The sequence below is a fragment of the Arachis ipaensis genome, chromosome B3, assembly GCF_059453495.1.
Source record: "Arachis ipaensis isolate K30076 ecotype BB chromosome B3, ASM5945349v1, whole genome shotgun sequence".
NCBI lineage: Eukaryota > Viridiplantae > Streptophyta > Magnoliopsida > Fabales > Fabaceae > Arachis > Arachis ipaensis.
Window position 1 is genome coordinate 70,075,119 of NC_142438.1, and position 25,127 is coordinate 70,100,245.

At 39.1% G+C, this 25,127-nt stretch overlaps 2 non-coding genes across 2 annotated transcripts; both read right to left on the reverse strand.

Moving 5' to 3' along the window:
* Window positions 1-13,422: 13,422 nt before the first annotated feature.
* Window positions 13,423-13,529, reverse strand: LOC148571032 (small nucleolar RNA R71). Its single transcript, XR_015880271.1, has one exon. It is a non-coding gene; the product is annotated as a small nucleolar RNA R71 (small nucleolar RNA).
* Window positions 13,530-24,791: 11,262 nt separating this feature from the next.
* LOC148571033 (small nucleolar RNA R71) lies at window positions 24,792-24,898 on the reverse strand. Its single transcript, XR_015908179.1, has one exon. It is a non-coding gene; the product is annotated as a small nucleolar RNA R71 (small nucleolar RNA).
* Between the last annotated feature and the right edge of the window lie 229 nt (window positions 24,899-25,127).

Genomic DNA, 25,127 nt, shown 5'->3' on the forward strand with positions numbered 1-25,127 from the left:
GCTTGTGGCGTGAAGGTGTCAAGTGAAAAACTTGAGACTGAGCGGTTAAAGTCGTGGACCAAAGCAAAAAGAGTGTGCTTAAGAACTCTGGACACCTCTAACTGGGGACTTTAGCAAAGCTAAGTCACAATCTGAAAAGGTTCACCAAGTTATGTGTCTGTGGCATTTATGTATCTGGTGGTAATACTGGAAAACAAAGTGCTTAGGGCCACGGCCAAGACTCATAAAGTAGCTATGTTCTAGAATCAACATACTAAACTAGGAGAATCAATAACACTATCTGAATTCTGAGTTCCAATAGATGTCAATCATTCTGAACTTCAAAGGATAAAGGGAGGTGCCAAAACTGTTCGGAAGCAAAAAGCTACTAGCCCCGCTCATCTAATGAGAATTTGAGCTTCATATGAAACACTGAGATGTTATTGCCTCTTGATTTTCTTTCTATCCTGTTTTATTTATCTAGTTGCTTGAGGACAAGCAACAGTTTAAGTTTGGTGTTGTGATGAGCGGATATTTTATATACTTTTTGGGGATATTTTCATATAGTTTTTAGTACAATCTAGCTACTTTTTAGTATATTTTTATTAGTTTTTATGAAAAAATCACATTTCTAGATTTTAATCTGAGTTTGTATATTTTTCTGTGATTTAAGATATTTTCTGGCTGAAATTGAGGGACCTGAGCAAAAATCTGATTCAGAGGCTGAAAAAGAACTGCAGATGCTGTTGGATTCTGACCTCCCTACACTCGAAATGGATTTTTTTCTGGAGCTACAGAAGCCGAATTGACGCGCTCTCAATTGCGTTGGAAAGTATACATCCAAGGCTTTCCAGCAATATATAATAGTCCATACTTTGCCCAAGTTTTGACGATGCAAATTGGCGTTTAACGCCAAGTCTTTACCCTATTCTGGCGTTAAACACCAGAAACATGTTGCAAACCAGAATTAAACGCCAGAAACAGGCTACAACCTGGCGTTTAACTCCAAAAAAAAGTCGCTACACATGAAAGCTTCAATGCTCAGCCCAAGCACACACCAAGTGGGCCCCGAAAGTGGATTTCTACACTATCTATCTTAGTTTACTCAATTTCTGTAAACCTAGGTCACTAGCTTAGTATAAAAACTACTTTTAGAGATTTATTTGGCATCTCATGACATTTTTCACGTTTTACATTGTATGTCTACAGTATGAGTCTCTAAACTCCATGATTGGGGGTGAGGAGCTCTGCTGTGTCTCGATGAATTAATGCAATTACTTCTATTTTCTATTCAACACGCTTGTTTCTGTTCTAATATATTCACTCGTACCTAACCGTGAAGAATGTGATGATCCGTGACACTCATCATCATTCTAAACCTATGAAAGTGTTCCTGACAACCACTTACGTTCTATCTGTAATAGCTTGAGTGTATATCTCCTGGGCTCCTGGTTCAGGAGTTTGATTGCCTCTCCTGACAACAGAGCATTCAAACCCTTAATCCAGAGTCTTCGTGGTAAAAGCTAGAATCAATTGGCAGCATCCCTGAGATCCGGAGCGTCTAAACCTTGTCTGTGATATTTTGAGTAGGATTCAGGAAAGGATGATTGTGACGAGCTTCAAACTCACAAGTATTGGGCGTAGTGACAGACACAAAAGGATCAATGGATCTTATTCCAACACAAGTGAGAACCGACAGATGATTAGCCATGTACATGGACTCTTTTCACTGAGAGGACGGATGGTAGCCATTGACAACGGTGATCCACCAACATACAGCTTTCCATGGAAGGAGCCTTGCGTGTGTGAAGAAGAAGATGGGAGGAAAGCAGGGATCCAGAAGACGAAGCATCTCCAAAACCTCAATCTGTTCTCAATTACTGCATAACAAGTATTTATTTGATGCTTTTTTACTTTTTACTATTGAAATTAAGAATTACTATTGATATCCTGACTAAGTGTTACAAGATAACCATAGCTTGCTTTAAGCCGACAATCTCCGTGGGATCGACCCTTACTCACGTAAGTTATTACTTGGACGACCCAGTGCACTTGTTGGTTAGTGGTACGAGTTGTTAAACGTGTGATTTGCAATTCGTGCACCACGTACGCATACATCTGTGCATACGTACAGGTGCCAGCACGTGACCTCATTAATCCAATTCGCTGGCAGCAAATTTTGGGCCTCCAAAACCCAATCCAACACATTTCTAAAGCTCTTTAACCCTAATTCAAGAGGAGGCAAGGGGGGAGCAATTAGGTTTTAGGTTTTGCCATGTTGTAGGTTATTTTCTAGAGAGAGAAGCTCCCCCTTCTCTCTAGAATTAGGTTAGGTTTAGTTAATTTTCTCTTAGATTGATGCTTTAATTCTTGTCTTGATTTTGTTTCTTTACTACTTTCTTCTTCTAGCTTCTTACTTCTTTTAGTTTTACTTGTTATTTCTTTTATTTGGTTATTTTATTGTAATGAACTCTTGTTAATTTGAATTTCTATTAATGCAATTTAATGTTTCTTTGTTTATTGTTATTTAATTGAGCTGTTATTATTATTTTCTTGTATTTGGTAGCCTTAGATTTTATTATTATTGCAATTTAATATGATTTTATTTTCATGCACATCAAGTGTTTGATAAAATGTTTGGCTTAGTTTTTACCTAGTTTTCTTCACTCTTGGCTTGGAATTGAGGACTTTGGTGACCCTTGAGTCATTGATGTCCATTCTTGATTGATATATTAGAGTAGTTAGTTGATTTGGTTTCCACTAACTCTAAGTCTTCCATTAATAGAGTTGGCTAGGACTTGTGGATTGAAATCAATTATGCCTATTTGACTTATCCTCGATGTTAGGGTTGACTAAGTAGGATTAACTCTTCAAAATCATCATATGCTTGTAGTCAATGGCTAGGATAGGTAACCTTGACTCTCAATCCTTTCCAAGAGGTTTTTTAGCATTTGAATTTCCCTTTTCTTGCTTTAATCATTTCCCGTTTAATTTCTTACATGTTTGTTTGCTTTCTTGCTATTTGCATTTTTTGTCTCTTGCAATCTCAAAACCCCGTTTCCTCCATAGCCAATAATAGAACATTTCATTTGCAACTCCTAGGGAAGACGACTCGGGATTTAAAACTCCCGGTAAATTTTGTGTTGATTGTGACATCTTTGATTTAAACTTTGATGTTGGTCAATTGTTGGGTTTGGTACTATACTTGCAACGCCAATTCTATTTTGAGAAAAATTATTAACCCACTTTGGGCCATCATCACTTGTTCCCAAGTAACCAAAAACAAAATAAGATAAAGAAGAGCGGATTACAATGACTCTCAGAGCTCTCAATGAAGCTTAGCTCCGCTTATTTGAATGGGGCAATTAGCTTCTTGATTTCTGAAAAGGTTTGGAATCTCACTTTCCTTTGAAGGTCAGAAATATTGTCATCTCTTGGAATTGGAATTCGGATGATATTATTGATTCTCCTAGTTGAGTTTTTCTTGATTCTTGACCCACAGCTTCTTTTGGTGCTTTGCACCTTTGAGCCTAGCCGTGACCCTAACCGTTTTATTTTCCAGTATTACCACCGGATACATAAACGCCACAGGCACTTAACTGGGTGAACCCAATTGGATTGTAATTCAGCTTTGCTAGAATTCCCAGACAGTGGTACCCAGGGTTCTTAGGTATACTCTTTGCTTTCTTTTGCATTGGATCACGACTTTAATCGCTCAGTCTCAAACTTTTCACTTGACACCTTCACGCCACAAGCATATAGTCAGGGAAAGCAGTTCATTTGAACTTTTAGGCCTTTTTATTGTGAAGCCTTCCTAACCATTGATGCTCAAAGCCTTAGATCCGAGCTCTCCTTTTCCTTCATTTTGAGCTTTATTGGATTTTTCTCTTACTTTTTCTTTTGGCTTTTTCTTTTGATTTTTCTTTTTCTCTTCTCTTTTTTTTCTTTTTGCTTTGCCTTTTTCTGCTGTTTCTTTTGCTCCAAGAATAAACTATTTTTTATTTTTCAGAGAATCAATAATACTTCTCTAAATCTACTATTCTTCAAGAGCCAATACACTAAACTTCACTATCAAATATGCACAGTTAATTCATACATTCAGAAAATTAATGCAAAGCCACCACATCAAAATAATTAGAACATAGTCATGATGTACTTGAAAATCATGCATTCACCACTTCTTAAAAAAATTTTCTTTTAAATTTGGTGAGGGATACATTGGATATCTTATAACCGTGAAGTACTTGAAAATAAATAACTAAAGCAAAATCCTAAGAGTGATTATGCAAAAGCTAGAATAGAAATAAAAAAAATGGAATGAAATACTGAAAAATAGAAAGAAAGGGGAATGAAACTCAACCACCTTAGTATTGATGGTTGCTTAGGCTATGCATCTGTGAAGATGATTCAGCTTCCCTTGGTGCCGTTGATAATAATAAAAACCTAGAGCTCACTCTGCAACACCAAACTTAAAAAATTTGCTTGTCCTCAAGCAAAGAAAACTGAAAACATAAGGTAAGAGTGTTAGAGAGGGATGAAGAATTCTAGCGTTCAACGCCAAGAATGGGCATTGAACGCCCAAAGGGGACCGAAAATTGGTCCAGAGCTCCTTCTGAATGGGCGTTAGACGCCCCAGTTGCTCCTATTTTTGCGTTCAATACCAATAAGTACTTCTCAGTGGACGTTGAACGCCCAGTTTCCTCCTTGTCTGGCGTTCGTTCAACGCTAGCAAGGGGCTCTCCCTAGGGTGTTCTGTTTTCCATCTCAAGCGTCTCTGTCTCTGTTCTAAGTGTCTACTCTTGGTTGGGTTGCCTCCCAATAAGCGCTTCCTTAATGTCATTAGCTGAACTTTACTGTACTCATGTTAGCAGCAGGGTAGATCTCTCTTGCTCAACCTCACCATCCAAGTAGTGTTTCACTCTCTGGCCATTAACTGTGAATCTTTCATCGGAATATCTGCTTTGAAGTTCTACATGACCATAAGGTGACACTGCAGTGACCACAAAAGGTCCTGTCCAACATGACTTGAGCTTCCCTGGGAAGAGATTGAGTCTAGAATTGAAGAGTAAAATTTTCTGGCCAAGTTCAAAGACTCTGGAAGATATCTTCCTGTCATGCCACTTTTTGGCTCTTTCCTTATAGAATTTTGCATTCTCGAATGTAGCATGCCGGAATTCATCCAACTCATTCAGCTGGAGCAACCTTTTCTCTCCTACTGCTTTAGCATCAAAGCTGAGAAATCTGGTTGCCTAGTAGTCCCTATGTTCTAGTTCCACTGGTAAATGACATGCTTTCCCACAAACCAATTGGTATGGTGACATGTCTTGTATGCCCATAGAGCATCATCGAGCTTTCTTGCCCAATCTTTTCTAGAGGTGTTCACTGTTCTTTCTAGGATTATTTTTAGTTCCCTGTTGGAGATCTCAGCTTGCCCATTTATATGTTGATGATATGGAGTTACTACTCTGTGGTGAACACTATAACGGTGTAGTAAGGAGTCAAGCTGTCTGTTACAGAAATGACAGCCTCCATCACTAATCAGTGTCCTTAGGACACCAAACCTGCTGAAGATGTGTTTCTAAAGAAACTTCATCACTACTCGAGTATTATTAGTGGGTGATGCAACTGCCTCAACCCATTTAAACATGTAATCCACTGCCACAAGGATGTAGGTGTTTGAATATGAAGGTGGGAAAGGTCCTATGAAGTCTATACCCCATACATCAAACAGCTCAACCTCTAGGATCCCTTGCTAGGGCATGTCATGACTATGAGGGAGATTGCCAGCCCTTTGGCAATTATCACAGTCACGCACAAACTTTCGGGCATCCTTGAAGAGTGTTGGCCAGTAGAAGCCACTTTGAAGGACTTTGGCGACTATCCGCTCACCTCCGAAGTGTCCTCCATAGTCTGAGCCATGGTAATGCCATAAGATCTTCTGTGCTTCTTCTTCATATACACAACGGCGGATCATTCCGTCTGAGCATCTCTTGAAAAGATATGGTTCATCCCACAAGTAGTACTTTGCATCGTGCATGAGCTTCCGAGCTTGTTGTCTACTGTATTATTTGGGGATTAGCCTTATGGCCTTGTAATTTTGCAATGTCTGCAAACCAAGGTGTTGTCCGAATTGCAAAGAGTTGCTCATCAGGAAAGGTTTCGGATACCTCAGTAGAGGGAGGTGATATCCCTGCTACTGGTTCAATCCGAGACAAGTGGTCAGCCACTTGATTTTCTGATCCTTTTTTGTCTCTGATTTCTATATCAAACTCTTATAGGAGTAGCACCCGTCTTATCAGCCTTGGCTTAGAATCCTGCTTGGTGAGGAGATATTTGAGAGCAGCATGGTCAGTGTAGATAATGACCTTAGATCCTATCAAATAAGATATGAACTTGTCAATGGCATAGACCACTGCAAGTAATTCCTTCTCTGTGGTGGTGTAATTCCTCTGTGCGTTATTTAAAACATGACTGGCATAATAAATGACATGCAGGAGCTTATCATATCTCTATCCCAGGACTACGCCAATGGCATGGTCACTGGCATCACACATCAGTTCGAATGGCAAGTCCCAATTGGGTGCAGAAATGATGGGTGTAGTGATAAGCTTGGCTTTTAGAGTTTCAAAGGCATGCAGGCACTTTTTGTTAAAGACAAAAGGAGTATCAGTGGCTAGGAGATTGCACAGGGGCTTTGCAATTTTAGAAGAATCATTTATAAACCTCCTGTAAAATTCCACATGTCCCAGGAAACTTCTGATTGCCTTAACATTAGTTGGTGGTGGTAATCTTTCAATTACTTCCACCTTAGTTTGATCCACCTCTATCCCTTTATTTGAAATCCGATATCCAAGAACAATTCCTTCAGTCACCATGAAGTGGCATTTTTTCCAGTTTAAAACCAGATTTGTTTCTTGGCATCGTTTCAGAACTAAGGCCAGATGGTTAAGGCAAGCATCAAAGGAATCACCGAAGACAGAAAAGTCATCTATGAATACTTCAAGGAATTTCTCAACCATATCGGAGAAATGGAGATCATAAACCTTTGAAAGGTTGCAAGTGCATTGCACAAGCCAAATGGCATTCTTCTGTAAGCAAACACCCCATATGGGCAAGTGTATGTTATCTTTTTTTAGTTTTGAGGGTCTACTGCAATTTGATTGTAGCCTGAATAACCATCCAGGAAGCAGTAGAATGCATGCCCTGCCAGTCTCTCCATCATCTGATCTATGAATGGTAAAGGAAAATGATCCTTTCTTGTGGCATTGTTAAGTCTCCTATAGTCAATGCACATACGCCACCCTGTAACTGTTCTTGTGAGAATCAGTTCGTTTTTTTCAACCACTGTCATTCCTCCCTTCTTGGGTACAACTTGAACAGGGCCCACCTAGGGGCAGTCTGAAATAGGATAGATAATCCCAGCCTCTCAGATTTTTTATGACTTCTTTTTGCACTACTTCCTTCATGGATAGATTTAGTCGCCTTTGTGGTTGCTGACTGATGCGTACGCATCAGTGGTCGACGCTCCTAGAATAGCTGAGCAAGTGTACTGGGTTATCCAAGTACTACCTGATCGAGTCAGGGTCGATCCCACGAGGATTGTGGTTTGAAGCAAGCTATAGTTATCTTGCAGATCTTAGTCAGGTGAGTAGGAGTTGTTGGTATGTTGTTTAATTGCATAAAAGAAATAATGAGATCTGAACTAGGTTGACCTGTTTACAATGATAAGAAGATGGTTAAGGCTTGGAGATGCTTTGCCCTTCTGGATTAACTCTGGTCTTATTGTCTTCTTCAATTGTGAATAATTTCTTCTATGGCAGGCTGTATGTGATTATCACCGGTTGAGAGGTCGCCACTGCTCCTCCAGATCTGAACCCCAGGATTAGTGTGGATCCATTCTGATTGAGAGTGAAGCTCCTGCAGTCCATTCTCCTTAATGATCCTACTCAAAACGCCACAGATAAGGTCGGATCTTCCGGATCAGAGAATGCTGCGCCTTTGGGTTCTAGCCTCTACCACAGAGACCCTAATCTTCCCATACCTCATCTAAACTGGTGTCTCGAGAAGTCCCCAACGATGTCATAGATTAGCCGTCTAAGAGATGTATAATCAAGCTAGTGGTTCGATGCTTTCCAATTACGTATTCACACAAACCCAAGAAGAACACGGGTGGTTGTCTGGAACGCAGTCTTAGTATGAAGAATGAAGATGATTGTCACGGGTCATCCCATTCATCAAGTTAAAGAACGAAGATACATCTTAAAATTGAATCAAACATGGATTGAAAAGAAACAGTAATACTTTTATTGATCCATAAAACTCAGCAGGACTCCTCTCCTCAACCTAGGAGGTTTAGAAACTTATACTGATAGAAAATACAATGTGTAAAATGAAATATGGCTGATCTTTCCTTTTGAGGATCGTGTAAAAGTCTTTAAATACTAAACTAATGACTAAAGATTACATAAGAAAGGGTAAAAGAGTCTTTTAGTGCTAAAATCCACTTCTAGGGCCCACTCAGTGAGTGTTTGGGCTGAGCTTTAATAAGATCCATGTGCTAGGAGGCCTCTAGGGCGTTGAACGCTGCCTAGGGGGTCCTCTTTGGGCGTTTGGACGCTGGTCTCCTCCTTTTGGGCGCCGGATGCCTGGACTGGGCAATGAGGTTGGCGTTGAACGCCAGTTTTGGGCCTTCAATTCTGAATCAAAGTATGAACTATTATACATTGCTAGAAATCTCTGGAAGTCGGCTTTCCATAGCCAATGAGAACGCTCTATTTGGACTTCTGTAGCTCCAAAAAAGATCTTTCGAGTGCAAGGAGGTCAGATTTGGACAGCATCTGCAGTGCTTTCTCTGTCTCTGAATCAGACTTTTGCTCTAGCTCCTCAATTTTTGCCAAAAATTATCTGAAATTGCATAAAAACACACAAACTCAACGTAGAATCCAAAAGTGTGAATTTTACAGTAAAACCTATGAAAACTTAATAAAACTTAAACAAAACATGCTAAAAATTATATGAAAATGATGCCAAAAAGCATATAAAATATCCGCTCATCACAACACCAAACTTAAACTATTGCTTGTCCCCAAGCAACTAAAAATATAGTAAGATAAAAAGAAGAGTAAGATATAATAAATCTCATAGTTTCCAATGAAGCTCAGTTTCAATTAGATGAGCGGGACTTAGTAGCTTTTTGCTTCTGAACAGTTTTAGCATCTCACTATCCACTGAAACTCAGAAATGTTGGTCTCTTTAGGAACTTAGAATCCAGATGATATTATTGACTCTCCTAGTTCAGTTCTTTTTTATTCTTGAACACAGCTTTTAGAGTCTTGGGCATGACCCTAAGCACTTTGTTTTCCAGTATTACCACTTGATACATAAATGCCACAGACACTTTAAGTGGGTGAACCCTTTTGGATTGTGATTTAGCTTTGCTAGAATCCCCAGATAGAGGTGTCTAGAGTTCTTAAGCACACTCTTAGGATCTTTGGATCCTTTTTACCCTTGCCTTTTAGTTTAAAGGGTTACTGGCTTTTTGCTCTTGCCTTTTGGTTTAAAGAGCTATTGGCTTTTTCTGCTTCTTTCTTTTTTTATTTATTTTTTCTTTTTTTTTGCAATTTTATTATTTTTTGCATGCATATATTATTTTTTTTTCTTTTGCAACATGCTTTTTCTTTTTCTTTTTGCTGCATTTTCTTGCTTCAAGAATCAATTTTTGGATTTTTTAGATTACCAATAATACTTTTCCTTTTTCATCATTCTTTCAAGAGCCAACATTTTAAAATTTCAACTTCAAATATGCACTGTTATTCATACATTCAGAAAATAAAAGCAATGCCACCACATCAAAATAATTGAACTATTCTTATTTTATAACTTGAAATTCATGTATCTATCAATTCTTTTCAATTAAAAATTTCCTTTAAGCAAAGTGAGAGACATATGGAACATTTTATAAATTTAAGACATAGATAAAAGTGATCATGCAATAAGAACAAGAGAACAGACAATACAACATAACAGAAACAGAAAAAAATGACATAAGGAGAGGGGATTAAGAGAACGAATCCACCTTAATAGTGGTGGCTAGTGCTCCTCTTTGAGGATCCAATGTAGTGTTGATCTCTTCAATGTCACTCTTTTGTCTTTATTGTTCTTCCTTCATAGCCCTTTGGTCTTCTCTAATTTCATTGAGAATGGTGGAATGCTCTTGATGCTCCATCCTCAACTGATTCATGTTAGAGCTTAATTCTCCCATAGAAGTATGCCATTAATCCCAATAGCTTTGAGGAGGAAAATACATCCCTTGAGGCATCTCAGAGATCTCATGCTGAGACAGTTGCACAGGCTCATGTGCATGCTCTCTAGTTTGCTCCATCCTCTTCTTAGTGATGGGCTTGTCCTCCTCAATGGAGATATCTCCCTCTATGACAATTCCAGCTAAATTGCATAGATGACAGATGAGGTATGGGAATGCCAAACTTGCTTTGGTGGAAGGCTTCTCAGCTATCTTGTATAATTTTTGAGGAATCACCTCATGTACTTCTACCTCACTTCCAATCATGATGCAATGGATCATGATGGCTCTTTCAAGGGTCACTTCTGACCGGTTGCTAGTGGGGTTGATAGATCGTTGGATGAATTCCACCCATCCTCTAGCTATGGGCTTGAGGTCAAGCCTTCTTAGTTAAATGGGCTTGCCTTGGGAATCCCTTTTCCACTGTGCTCGTTCCACACAAATGTCTGAGAGCACTTGATCCAGTCTTTGATCAAAGTTGACTCTTCTAGTATAAGGATGTGGGTCTCCTTGCATTAGAGGCAAGTTGAACGCCAACCTCACACTTTCCGAGTTGAAATATAAGATTCTTGATGAATCCATATTTGATGATGATTTTTGGTTATAATTGAATGGATTTTCATCACATAAACTCACACTTATTCCCTTGAATAGCATGCTTTTGATCTCTCCTCTCCATTTGTGCTTGATCATGAAAATATGCTCTTTTATACTTAATTTAATCTATTTTATTCCATTTGCCTTCCATTCGATGCCCTGATGTTGTTGGTGAGTTCTTTCAGCTATATAAGGTAGGAATGAATCGGAGAAAATGGAAGAAGAGCATGCAAAGAGGAGGAAGCAAGAGAAATCAAAGGAGTGAGCTCAGAGATGTGTGCGTGCGCACAGCTACCTGTGCATATGCACAGCCACCCAAGTAGAGCGCGTGGATTGCATCGAGCGCGTCGCGCGTCTAGCCAAGCATCGCATAGTGTGCGTACGCACGGCTGCTTGTGCGTACGCACAGGCCTGGATTTCTCGCGAAGTGTGCGGACGCACGTGTCTATGCGTCCGCACAGGTGTCCGCACATGACTTCATTAAAATATCATGTGCCTCGCAATTTGAGGGCTTTGGAGGCCCATTTATGAAGACTTCTAGCTCATATTGGAGGGGGAAATGAACACATGGGAGAGCATATCATTAAGTATAGTTTAGGAGTAGTAGTAGGATATTTTAGTTTAGTTTTTCTCTAAGTTTTTCATCATCTCTATTAGGGTTTATATTAGGGTTTTACATTCAAGTGCCATTTCCATTTTTTATCTTGGATTTTGCAAGCTTTCATTGTAAGTATTTCCTTGTTATTACTCTTTATAGTTACATTGTCATTACTCTTTCTTCTAATTCAAGTTATAGTTCAATTTTGCTTTTCTCTTGCAATTTCAATTTCTTGTTGATGAATTTGATGTTGGATGTTGATTATATACTCTCTTGTGTTATCTTTGTTGATTGAGATTAATTGTTGCTTTTAGTTTCAAGTCTTTACTCATTTTTCTCATGTTTAAGCTTTTTGCCCACCAAGTGTTTGACAAAAGGTCAAACATGGTTCTAGGGTAAATTTTTGGTTCTTGGCTTGCGTAAAGTAAGCAATTGGGTTCCTAGAGTTGGAATGTCCAATATTTAGTTTAAATTCTTGGGTTGTTAATTGTTCTTGTTCCCACTAACGCTAATTTGTTGCTAAGGTAATTAGCAAGCAAGTTAGGATTTGTGGGTTAAGGACACTTATGCTCATTTAACTTACTTTCCGATGTGAGAGTTGATCAAGTGAGACTAATCCATTATAATTGTCATAGTTGTGGTTCTAACAAGGAAAGGACCCTTAGCTCATTCCAAGCCAAGACTCTTTTTGATGCTTTCAATCTTTTATACCTTTATATGTTGATTTCTTTTATACTTTACTTGTTTATATTACATAGTCGGTTCTTTAATTTATTGATTAGTTCAATCATTGCAATTTTGCATGTTCTTTTATTGCTTTATATGTTTATTTCTTCATTCACAAACCATTGATCACTACAACTGGAATTGCACACTCGTTGTTCTAAAGTGCTCCTAGGGAGACGACTCGGGAGTCTAATACTCTCAGTTTTAATTTGGTTTTGCTTGTGACATATCTTGTGAATTTCTAATTTGATCCGAGGGGCCAATTCGTCTGGTTGGAACTATACTTGCAACGTTAAATCCGTTTTCTTTGGATAACCGAGTTCCTAACCCACATGCAAATTGATCCTAGCCCCTCCATCAAATTTTGGCGCCGTTGCCGGGGAGTTCACTTTATGTGCAATGAGTGCTACTATTTTGGTTGTTGTAAATATGTGAATATTGTGAATACTTGATTTTGGTTTGCTACTTGGCTTTAATTATAGATACCATATTCCTCTTTAGTTAACTTTAGTAGTCTTTGATTGTTAAGTTGGTTCTTGTTTACTTGTCTATTTTTGTTTTGCCCTTCATAATTGCATGGTTTTATTGCCTCCTCAGTTGAATGACACGGTCACTTCCAGACCCGAGCTTGGCCACTTTTGATCCGAAAATTGAAAGAACTTTAACTCGTTTAAGGTAAGCTCGGCGCCGGCTAGCTTTTGTGGATAGTGAATCGAGTTCCCTTGAGGAGCACTCCCATTCACTATCACCAACCATCCGTGACCATCATTTTCCAATCAACGGGGAGACTCTATATTCATCTATGGGGAGTACTGAATTCTCTTTGAGTGACTCAGGTGATACTGATATGGCAGACCCGCCTAGAAGAATCACCTTGAAAGAGGCTGGAGCTCCTGATCTTAACTTACAACCACTTCAAATCTTGTATCCGGCCTTAGATCTAAATTTTGAGCTCAAGTTTGGCACGATAAACTTGCTCCCTAAATACAATGGGTTGCCTGGAGATGATCTCTTGAAGAATCTCAAGGATTTCCAAGTTGCTTGTGCAATCGCAAGAAGACATGAGGCCGATGAAGCTGCAGTGTTGGTCTTTGCCTTTTCTTTCTCTTTGGAAGAAAAAGTGAAGGAGTGATTTTATACTCAGACGGGTGAAATTAGATCCAACTGGGACTTGTTGCGTAAAGAGTTTTTAGAAAAGTTCTACCCTCCCTAGAAAATAGACAAGTTGCGAAGAGAGATTTCTTGCATTGTGCAACGGGATGGGGAAACTTTGTATGAGTATTGGGAGAGATTGAAGAAGTTGCTAGAGTCTTGCCCTCACCATCGGATTGATGAGTTGGTTCTTATCAGTTATTTCTGTCAAGGAATGCATCACCAAGACAAGCTTCTCCCTAACGCCGCGAGTGAAGGTTCATTGACTAAGAACAAGACCGCTGCGGAGGCATGGAAAGTTATATCAGACTTGGCGGACTCCACTCTGCACTCAAGGGGGAGGAGCCCACAACCGAAAGCTATGAATGAAATTTCTCCCTCCGGAGATGCTATTTTAACCAAGACCCTTGGTGAAATGACAATTATGTTGCAACAACTCACCCAAGGACAACAAATTCCTCAAGCTTTGATAAGTGCTCAACCTCAACCTCAAAGGATCGAAGGACCACCAAGGGTATGTGGTATGTGTGCGTGTAACACTCATTACACCGATGAGTGTCCTCAGCTCCAAGAGGACACTACATTGCTGGTAGCTAACTCTTACCCACAAAAACCAAATTACACCCAAGGATCCAACCAACATGGAGGAAACCAAAACCAAGGGTGGAGGGATAACTCAAACCAAAGGTAGAACCAAGTTCCTCAAGCTCATCCCAACCAAAACGCCCAAGTCTACTACTATCAACAACCCCAAGGCCAACCACAATACCAACAAACATACCAACAACCCCCACAATCTCAACCTCAAGGGAAGTACCAACACCCACATAGTAGGCCTAGCCCTCTTCAAGTTAACCAAGCCCTTCCCTCCAACCAACCTCACATGAATGACACAATTCACACCTTCATGCAAGAACAACGAGAGTTCCACAAGAAACAAGAAGCATATATGGCTACAATAGCCGATGCCCTCTCCTGTTTGACTCTCCCTCCTCAAACCGCACAAAACACCCAACAAGCTTCAACCTCAAGTAGTTTGCCCTCCCAACCCCAACCCAATCCGAAGGGTAGTATCAATGCCATTACCCTTAGGAGCGGCACTAAATTGGATAAGAATGTTGCTATACCTACAAAGTTGAGTGAGGAGACAAACAATGAAGATGTGGAAGATGAAGTGGAGGTCATGAGGGATGAGGATGAAGGTGTTGATAAAAGCAAGGAAGAGCCACCCAAGGTCAAGGAGCCAAAGAGAAAGACTTTGCTTGAAGAGCCTTTGCCCATTCCATTACCAACTTTAGCCAAGAAGGCCAAGAAACAAGAAGAGATTGACCTCACTATGGTAGAAGTTTTCAAGAAGGTTGAAGTCACCGTCCCTCTCTTCCAAGCAATTCAACAAGTGTTGAGATATAACAAATTCCTTAAAGATGTTTGCACTCACAAAGAGAAGCTTGGAAACCTCAACACAAGGCCGGTAGATGATTCTATTTCCTCTTTACTTCCTGAAAAATGCAATGATTCCGGCCCATGTATGGTCACTTATTTGACTGGCGGGAAAAAATTCATGGACTGTATGTGTGATCTAGGGGCGTGTGTGAGCATTATGCTACTCCCCATTTATGAAAGATTGAATTTGTCACCCCTAAAGAGGTCCGGGGCGAGGTTTGTACTAGCCGACAAGAGTATTGTGTCCGTTGTTGGGATCGCCGAAAATGTCCTAGTCAATATTCAAGGATTGCTCTTTCCAGTTGATTTTAACATTTTGGAGACACCCCCATTGACTCAAACAAGCCATCATCCATACTCCTTGGAAGGCCATTCTTAAAGACAGCCCGTTGATGTGAGAACTTTTGTCGATATAGAATTTCCTCAATTGAATGAATTCTCGTTGCAAGTATAGTTCTACACCAACAAAGAATCCTCACATGCAAAAATTTGGTTGTCACAAGTACAAACCCCAAATAAGAATTAAACGAAGTATTTAGACTCCGGGTCGTCTCACAAGAAATTGCAATGAAGTGTCTTCAAGCTTGAAATCCACCTCTTGTTCAATGTCGCCTAGCTCTTTAACCACTTCTTCCGGCTCAGTTATCTTAACTTCCTCCCCTTGTGCCAATTCTTGCTTCAACTCCTCTTCTTCACCTTGAAGCTCTAAACTCACTCCCTCACTATGCTCCTTGATTGCTTCTCCATATTCAACAATGGGAGAGCCTTGATCATATAGGCTTAGGCGGGATGAGACCATATGGCTAACGGCTTCCGCTAGGATAGCCATCTTGGCTCCTAGCTCCTTAAACTCCTTTTCCATCCCCTCTTGTTGCCTTTGCATATGAGAGTCAAGATCTCTTAATTCTAGCATAAGGGCTTCATCGGGGGGCGGTGGTGGAAGAGAGAGTTCATTGTTTGAGAGGAAAGTTTCATGATTGGAAGTTGGTTCACCTTGGTAAGGGTATGGAGTTGGTGTATATTGAGGTGGTTCTTGAGAGTAGTTGTGTTGGAATTGTGGTGGTTCTATGTATAGTTCATATGGCTCATAAGGTGGTTGGTAGGGTGGATAAGGATTAGGGCCATATGGAGGTGTTTGGTGAAAAGGGGCTTGTGAGTAAGGTGGTTCAAAATTATGTTGAGGGGGTGGTTCATAGGCATATGGTGGTGGTTGTTGACAATCACAATAAGGGTCACCACATCCATTAGATTGATATGTATTAGGATGAGAGTTATACCCATAAGAATTCGGAGGTTGTTGTTGCCAAGAAGGGTGATCAATCCCTTGAGGCTCTTCCCACCTTTGATTATTCCATCCTTGATGTATATTGTCATTAAAGTTTCCATTTCCTACAACATAATTTGAGTCAAACTCATAGCCAAAGGGATGAGAATTCATATAGCAAATAAAAACAAAAGCTAACAAAAATAAGCAACAAAGTCCTAAGCCTAACAAAAAGTAACAAATAAGCAAAAGGCAAACATATTCACATATTCACAATAGCCAATAACATAACACCATTGCAACTCCCCGGCAACGGCGCCATTTTGATGTGAGAACTTTTGTCGATATAGAATTTCCTCAATTGAATGAATTCTCGTTGCAAGTATAGTTCTACACCAACAAAGAATCCTCACATGCAAAAATTTGGTTGTCACAAGTACAAACCCCAAATAAGAATTAACTGAAGTATTTAGACTCCGGGTCGTCTCACAAGGAATTGCAATGAAGTGCTCAATTATTAGCTATGAGGATGCAATGGGTTTGATTTTATATTTTTGCAAGAAAGTAAAGGGGCAAGAATTAAATGACAAGAAGAATAAATCAAGCAAGTAACTAAAGAAAGCAAGTAATAAAGAGAGACATTCATGACAAGGATTGAGATCATAGGCTTTCCATCCTAGTCACTAATAACAATAATTAACAAGAATTTATCTTATTACGTCATCCCCAATGATGGAAGAAGATATAGGTTATCTTCCATGAGAGAAAGTCTAATAAGACTAGCTAATCTCAATCTAAAAGTCCTAATCACCTTCTAATTGAATTAGCAAGAGATTAGAGTCAATGGAAATCATGCTAGCCAACAACTCTAGATCACCAATATAAGTTGGGTTTTCATGACTCAAGATTACCTAATTACTCTTTCCAAGCCAAGAATGCTCAAAATCTACTCTAAATCCCAACCAAGCATTTTGTCAAACACTTGGTGGGTACAAATGGAAAGTATGGTAAAAGTGCAAGAATAATAAATCTACCAACTACCAATTGCAAGAAAAGTAAATCAACAACTCAAATCATCAATTAAAAGAACATCAAACATTAAATTTCATTAAAAGAGATCTAAATCCAACATAAGCATCCATGAACATAAAAGAGAGCATAAAAGGGAAATTAACATCATAAACTAAGAGAATGGAAGTGTAGAAGCAAGAAATCATAAAGGAAACAAGATGAAAAGATGAGCTTGAACCTAGATCTAGGAGAGATTAACCTAACCTAATTCTAGAGAGAAGATAGAGCTTCTCTCTCTAAAAACTAACCTACATGATGCCAAAACTACAAACAATTGCTCCCCCCTTTCCCAAGCTTGAATTCTGCATGAAATAGCATCAGAAATGGGTTGGATTGGGTCCAAAATGAGCTAGAAATCACCCCTAACGAGTTGCCCAAAGTGGACCCACGCTGCTCTATCGGCGTGCACGCATACAGTGCATGTGCGCATCCCTAGACGTTAGGCAACTATGAAAAATTTTATATCATTTTGAAGCCCCGGATGTTAGCTTTCCAACACAACTAGAACCATCTCATTTGGACCTCTGTAGCTCATGTTATGGTCGATTGAGTGCGAAGAGGTCAGGCTTGACAGCTTTACGGTTCCTTCATTTCTTCATGAGTTCTCCCACTTTGCATGCTTTTCTCCTCACTTCTTCCATCCAATACTTGCCTTATGAACCTGAAATCACTCAACAAACACATCAAGGCATAGAATGGAATTAAAGTGAATTGAATTTAGCTATTTTAAGGCCTAAAAATCATGTTTTTACATTTAAGCACAAATCAAAGGAGAATGGCAAAACCATGCTATTTCATTGAATAAATGTGAGAAAAGGTGATAAAATCCCCCAAATTAAGCACAAGATAAACCACAAAATTGGGGTTTATTACCCGTTTCAAGCTAGATGCACATTCGGGGGTCTATTCTTTTAAGGCGGATGGCAAGTTAGTCAATTTCACCTTGGAGGAATCCAACAAGCCCGTTCTTGAGGCGTATTCTATTTTTGGCTGTGATGTAGTTAAAGAGCAAGTCATTGAGGGTGGCAAGGAGCAAAAAGAAGAGGATGTTCCTTCAAAGGATCATACTCATCACACTCAACCCAAAAATTCCAAGGAGTTGGAGATCTTCCTCCTTGGTGAAGTTCCCAAGTGAACAATGAAGCCATGCAAGTCCAACTTAGGACTCTAAACCAAAGTGCTTGGTGGGAGACACCCCACCATGGTGACATTATTCCAACTCTATCTCTTGTTTATAGTCTTTTGCCTTATTTGCTTTTTTTGTGATATAATGGATAGTTTAGGTTTGATTTGATGAATTTTGAGTTGCTCAAGTTGTATTGCTTATGGACTGTGAATTTGTGCTTATTTGAATGGTTTGGGGTTGGTATGTTGATGTGCTAAGGGTAGGAACCTAAGTTTTGAAGAGAAAAAAAAATTTTCTGAAACAGGGCATCTATGCGTCTGCACCCACCTGTGCGTCCGCACAACCCTGAATTTTTCGCCATCTGTGCGAACGCACCAGCCTGTGCGCCCGCACGAGCTTTGCTTTGCCCTCTGGTCGCAGCTCCAGCACAGCCTGTGCATGCGTGCTACCAGTTTTCCTTACCCTCAGCGAGCGCTCATCCGCGTGCGCCCGCACGCACTCCCTTTCATGCTCCATCTGTGCGGCCGCACAGACGTGTGCATCCGCACACAACTTGAGAGCCCCTCTGTTGGCAGCGAGGGAACAGCTTGTGCATGGGCACAACCCGCCCCATTCCCAACCTCTGTGCGTGCGCACGAACCTGTGTGCGGATGCACGCGAGCCTTTGTCCTCAAGCTAAAAAAAAACTCTCTGTGCGGTCGCACGTCTTTGTGCATCCGCACGTCCTTTTACAACCCCTCTGGTCGCAGCGATCGCACGCTGTGTGCGTTCGCACCCTTCTAAGTTTTCATCTCTGTGCGTCTGCACAGGACGCGTTCTGGGCAATATCAAGGCAACCTGCCCTGTTGAGAGGCAGCCTTCTCTTTTCTTTTTCTCTTCATAGCTGCCCTCTCTCCCACTTCTCTGCCCAGCCTCGCCGGTCTTGGCTGCCGTCGTCGCCGGCGCTGCCAGTCCACCACCGGCGACCACACTCTCCTTTTCTTTTCCTTCTTCCTTTCCTTCTCTTTTCTAAACACATCCGGTGAGTTCCCTCTTTCAGTGTTGCTTTCTTTTTTCGGCGAACCCAACCGCTGTGATTTTGCAGTGGCTATAAGAAGTGTCATTGTTTCCCACCTCATTCTTGTCTTCTCAACCTCTATATCTAAGGTTCTTGTTTTCTTTTTCTCTTTATATTAAATATTTTTGTGATTGTTTCCATTCCTTTCTTATTGTTTAGATTTAATTAGTTGCTTTCTTTCTTGTTTCCTTGATTTGCAAAGTGTTGTTGTTTGATTTTTGGGATAGGTTATGATTGAATCTGAGCTTAATTATGATGAACTTGCACATTGCATACCACATGTTCGATAAAATGCCTCAATGAACACTTTGTTTGATTCATATGACTTGGCCATCATATGTCTTCAATTTATCTCTTGTTAGGCATATTGTATGAATTGTGCAACTTCTATTATGACTTTTGATGGTTATTAAGTAAACCCACCAATGTATTCCTTCGTTTGTTCATGTGCAATTCGTGGTTACAAATGCATTGTGTATATGAATTCATTTGTCGTTGTTCATCAAAATTTTTGATTCGGTAATCACTATACAATGGCTCAACCTTAGTTGATGTCTTGATTAAACATCTTTTGCACTCAAATTAAGACCATTGTATGTGGGATTACCACTTCTTGAGAATGAACAATTGCTAATTCCCTTTTGGTGCTTGCTTAAGGCTTCAGTTGTTAATTGTTTAAGGGTGTGATTGCAGTGATGGCCAGCCGGTGTGTATATTCCAACCGCACGCATTATTGGAATATATACACCGTGTTTTTGTAAATCACACCATTTGTATAAGCTTCTTTTAAAGTTATTAGTGCTTCCTCAATGATTTTTACTTTAATGTTGCCCTATGATCTCGAAATTCCTTTGTTTGTATTTTCAGGATGCGAAAGAAGGGTAAGGCACCGGTTTCTGCGCCGGTTGAGCAAACTACCGCTCACTCTCCTGATATATGGTGGAATCGCCACGGTGATAAACTGGATACCTTGGTGAACCGAAGAGCCGACTCTCAATACGAGGCTATTGAGGAACGAAAAATCCATTGGGAGCGGCCGTTGAAGGTTCCTGATCAATATAAGGCGATTATTCACCAAAAGATCGCCTCATTTTATTGAGAGTTTCTCGAGCGAGAACCCATTGAAATCAATGAGACTATGGTGTGGGAATTCTATGCAAACTACCAAGCTTGGGAAACTAGGTCAGTCTTCCTCTGGGATAGGATGTTGGATACCTCCAATCAAGCACTGGAAGCTATCCTGAACATCCCCCACATTCCATTTGAGAAAGACGAATACTCCAAGATAAAAGAGGATGTCGTCGAAGGAAGAATATCTCTGACTCCCATTCTTGAGAAAATAGGCTGTTGATGAGCGGATAATTTATACGCTTTTTGGCATTGTTTTTAGTATGTTTTTAGTAGAATCTGGTTACTTTTAGGGATGTTTTCATTAGTTTTTATGCTAAATTTACATTTCTAGAATTTACTATGAGTTTGTGTGTTTTTCTATGATTTCAGGTATTTTCTGGCTGAAATTGAGGGACTTGAGCAAAAATCAGATTCAGAGGTAGAAGAAGGACTGCTGATGTTGTTGGATTCTGACCTCCCTGCACTCAAAGTGGATTTTCTGGAGCTACAGAATTCAAAATGGCTCTCTTTTAATTGCGTTAGAAAGTAGACATTCAGGGCTTTCCATCAATATATAATAGTCCATACTTTGAACGAGTTTAGATGACGTAAAAAGGCGTTGAACGCCAGTTCTATGCTGTTGTCTGGAGTTAAACGCCAGAAACAAGTCACAAACCAGAGTTGAACGCCAGAAATACGTTACAACCTGGCGTTCAACTCCAGAAAGAGCCTCTGCACGTGTAACATTCAAGCTCAGCCAAAGCACACACCAAGTGGGCCCCGGAAGTGGATTTATGCATCAATTACTTACTTCTGTAAACCCTAGTAGCTAGTTTATTATAAATAGGACTTTTTACTATTGTATTAGACATCTTTGGATCATCTTTGATCACCTTTGGACGCTTGGTTCTTAGATCATGGGGGCTGGCCATTCGGCCATGACTGGACCTTTCACTTATGTATTTTCAACGGTAGAGTTTCTACACTCCATAGATTAAGGTGTGGAGCTCTGCTGTTCCTCAAAGATTAATGCAAAGTACTACTGTTTTTCTATTCAATTCAACTTATTCCGCTTCTAAGATATTCATTCGCACTTCAACCTGAATGTGATGAACGTGAAAATCATCATCATTCCCTATGAACGCGTGCCTGACAACCACTTCCGTTCTACTTTAGATTGAATGAGTATCTTTTGGATCTCTTAATCAGAATCTTCGTGGTATAAGCTAGATTGATGGCGGCATTCATGAGAGTCCGGAAAGTTTAAACCTTGTCTGTGGTATTCCGAGTAGGACTCTGGGATTGAATGACTGTGATGGACTTCAAACTCGTGAGTGTTGGGCGTAGTGATAGACGCAAAAGGAGGGTGAATCCTATTCCAGTACGATCGAGAACCTCAGATGATTAGCCGTGCTGTGACAGAGCATTTGGACCATTTTCACAAGAGGATAGGATGCAGCCATTGACAAGGGTGATGCCTCCAGACGATTAGCCATGCAGTGACAGCGCATCGGACCATTTTCCAGAGAGGATTAAAAGTAGCCATTGACAACGGTGATGTCCTTACATAAAGCCAGCCATGGAAAGGAGTAAGACTGATTGGATGAAGACAGCAGGAAAGCAGAGGTTCAGAGGAACGAAAGCATCTCTATACACTTATCTGAAATTCTCACCAATGAATTACATAAGTGTTTCTATCCTTATTTTCTATCTATTTATTATTTATGTTCGAAAACTCCATAACCTTTTGATATCCGCCTGACTGAGATTTACAAGGTGACCATAGCTTGCTTCAAGCCGACAATCTCCGTGGGATCGACCCTTACTCACGTAAGGTTTATTACTTGGACGACCCAGTGCACTTACTGGTTAGTTGTATTGAAGTTGTGAATGAAAAACAATTTATTAAGACGTGCGTACAGAGTTTCTGGCACCGTTGCCTGAGATCACAATTTCGTGCACCAAGTTTTTAGCGCCGTTGCCGGGGATTGTTCAAGTTTGGACAACTGACGGTTCATCTTGTTGTTTAGATTGGGTGATTTTCTTCTTATTTTCAAAAAAGTTTTTAAAAAAAAAAAATTTTTTTCAAAAACCTTTCAAAAATTTCTCATCTGTTTTCGAAAAAAAAAATGTTTTCAAAAAAATATATTTTTCTTCAGAATTTTTAAGAATGAATTCTAGTGTTTCATGAAGCATGTTGAAGCCTGGCTGGCTGTAAAGCCATGTCTAATTCTTTTGGATAGGGAATGTCAGGCGTGTCATGTCTGAGTTACATACTAAAGCTTGGCTGGCTATTAAGCCATGCCTGACCCTTTGATTGGAGCTTTAGACTAAAGAGCATAAGATTCCTGAAATTCATATTAAAAATTTTGGAATCCTTATTTTTATTTTTCAAAATGATTTTTGAAAAAATTAAAAGAAAATACAAAAAAATCATAAAATCATAAAAATAAAAAATATTTCATGTTTCTTGTTTGAGTCTTGAGTCAAGTTGAAAGTTTGGTGTCAATTGCATACTCATCTTGCATTTTTTGAAAATTGCATTCATGCATTCATAGTGTTCTTCATGATCTTCAAGTTGTTCTTGATAAGTCTTCTTGTTTGATCTTGATGTTTTCTTGTGTTGTGTCTTTTCTTGTTTTTCATATGCATTCTTGCATTCATAGTGTCTATACATGAAAAATTTTTAAGTTTGGTGTCTTGCATATTTTCTTTGCATTAAAAATTTTTCAAAAATAAGTTCTTGATGTTCATCTTGACATTCAAAGTGTTCTTGCTGTTCATCTTGACATTCATAGCATTCTTGCATGCATTCATTGTTTTGATCTAAAAATTTCCATGCATTGAGCATTTTCATTGTTTTTCTCTCTCATCATTAAAAAAATTCAAAAATAAAAAAAAATATCTTCCCTCTTTTCTCTCATAAAATTTCGAAAATTAGATTTGACTTTTTCAAAAATTTTTAAAATCTAGTTGTTTTTATGAGTCAAATCAAATTTTCAATTTAAAAATCTTATCTTTTTCAAAATCTTTTTCAAAAATCAAATCTTTTTCATTTTTCTTAGTTATTTTCGAAAATTTTAAAAATATTTTTCAAAAATCTTTTTCTTATCTTTATCTCCTAATTTTCGAAAATAACATCATCAATTAATGTTTTGATTCAAAAATTTCAAGTTTGTTACTTGCTTGCTAAGAAAGATTCAAACTTTGAGTTCTAGAATCATATCTTGTGATTTCTTGTGAATCAAGTCATTAATTGTGATTTTAAAAATCAAATCTTTTTCAAAACTAATTTCAATCATATCTTTTCAAAAATATCTTCTAATCTTATCTTTTTCAAAAATTGATTTTAAAATATCCTTTCTAACTTCTTATCTTCTTATCTTTTCAAAATTGATTTTCAAATTGGTTTCAACTAACTAACTAACTTTTTGTTTGTTGCTTATCTTTTTCAAAACTACCTAACTAACTCCCTCTCTCTCCAATTTTCGAAAATATCTTCCCTCTTTTTCAAAATTTTTTTTAATTAACTAATTATTTTAACTTTTGATTTTAAAATTTCAAAAATTACTAACCTTTTTCAAAAACTATTTTCGAAAACCACTAACTCTTTTTCAAAAATTATTTTCGAAAATTCACTCCCCCCTCTCATCTTCTTCTATTTGTTTATTTATTTACTAACATCTCTTCCTCACTCACCAAAAATCCGAACCCCCTCTCTCTCTCTGAGCTCATATTTTCTCTTCTTCTTTTCTTCTATTCACACAGGGACCTCTATACTGTGGTAAAAAGGATTCCTATTATTATTATTATTTTTCTGTCCCTCTTTTTCATATGAGCAGGAGCAAAGACAAGAATATTCTTGTTGAAGCAGATCCAGAACCTGAAAGGACTCTGAAAAGGAAACTAAGAGAAGCTAAAATACAACAGTCCAGAGACAACCTTTCAGAAATTTTCGAACAAGAAGAGGAGATGGCAGCCGAAAATAATAATAATGCAAGGAGGATGCTTGGTGACTTTACTGCACCTAATTCCAATTTACATGGAAGAAGCATCTCCATTCCTGCCATTGGAGCAAACAATTTTGAGTTGAAACCTCAATTAGTTTCTCTGATGCAGCAGTACTGCAAGTTTCATGGACTTTCATCTGAAGATCCTTTTCAGTTCTTAACTGAATTCTTGCAGATATGTGATACTGTTAAGACTAATGGAGTAGATCCTGAAGTCTACAGGCTCATGTTTTTCCCTTTTGCTGTGAGAGACAGAGCTAGAATATGGTTTGACTCTCAACCTAAGGATAGCCTGAACTCTTGGGATAAGCTGGTCAAGGCTTTCTTAGCCAAGTTCTTTCCTCCTCAAAAGCTGAGTAAGCTTAGAGTGGATGTTCAGACTTCAGACAGAAAGAAGGTGAATCCCTCTATGAAGCTTGGGAGAGATACAAAGGACTGACCAAAAAGTGTCCTTCTGACATGCTTTCAGAATGGACCATCCTGGATATATTCTATGATGGTCTGTCTGAATTAGCTAAGATGTCATTGGATACTTCTGCAGGTGGATCCATTCACCTAAAGAAAATGCCTGCAGAAGCTCAAGAACTCATTGACATGGTTGCTAATAACCAGTTCATGTACACTTCTGAAAGGAATCCTGTGAATAATGAGACGCCTATGAAGAAGGGAGTTCTTGAAATTGATACTCTGAATG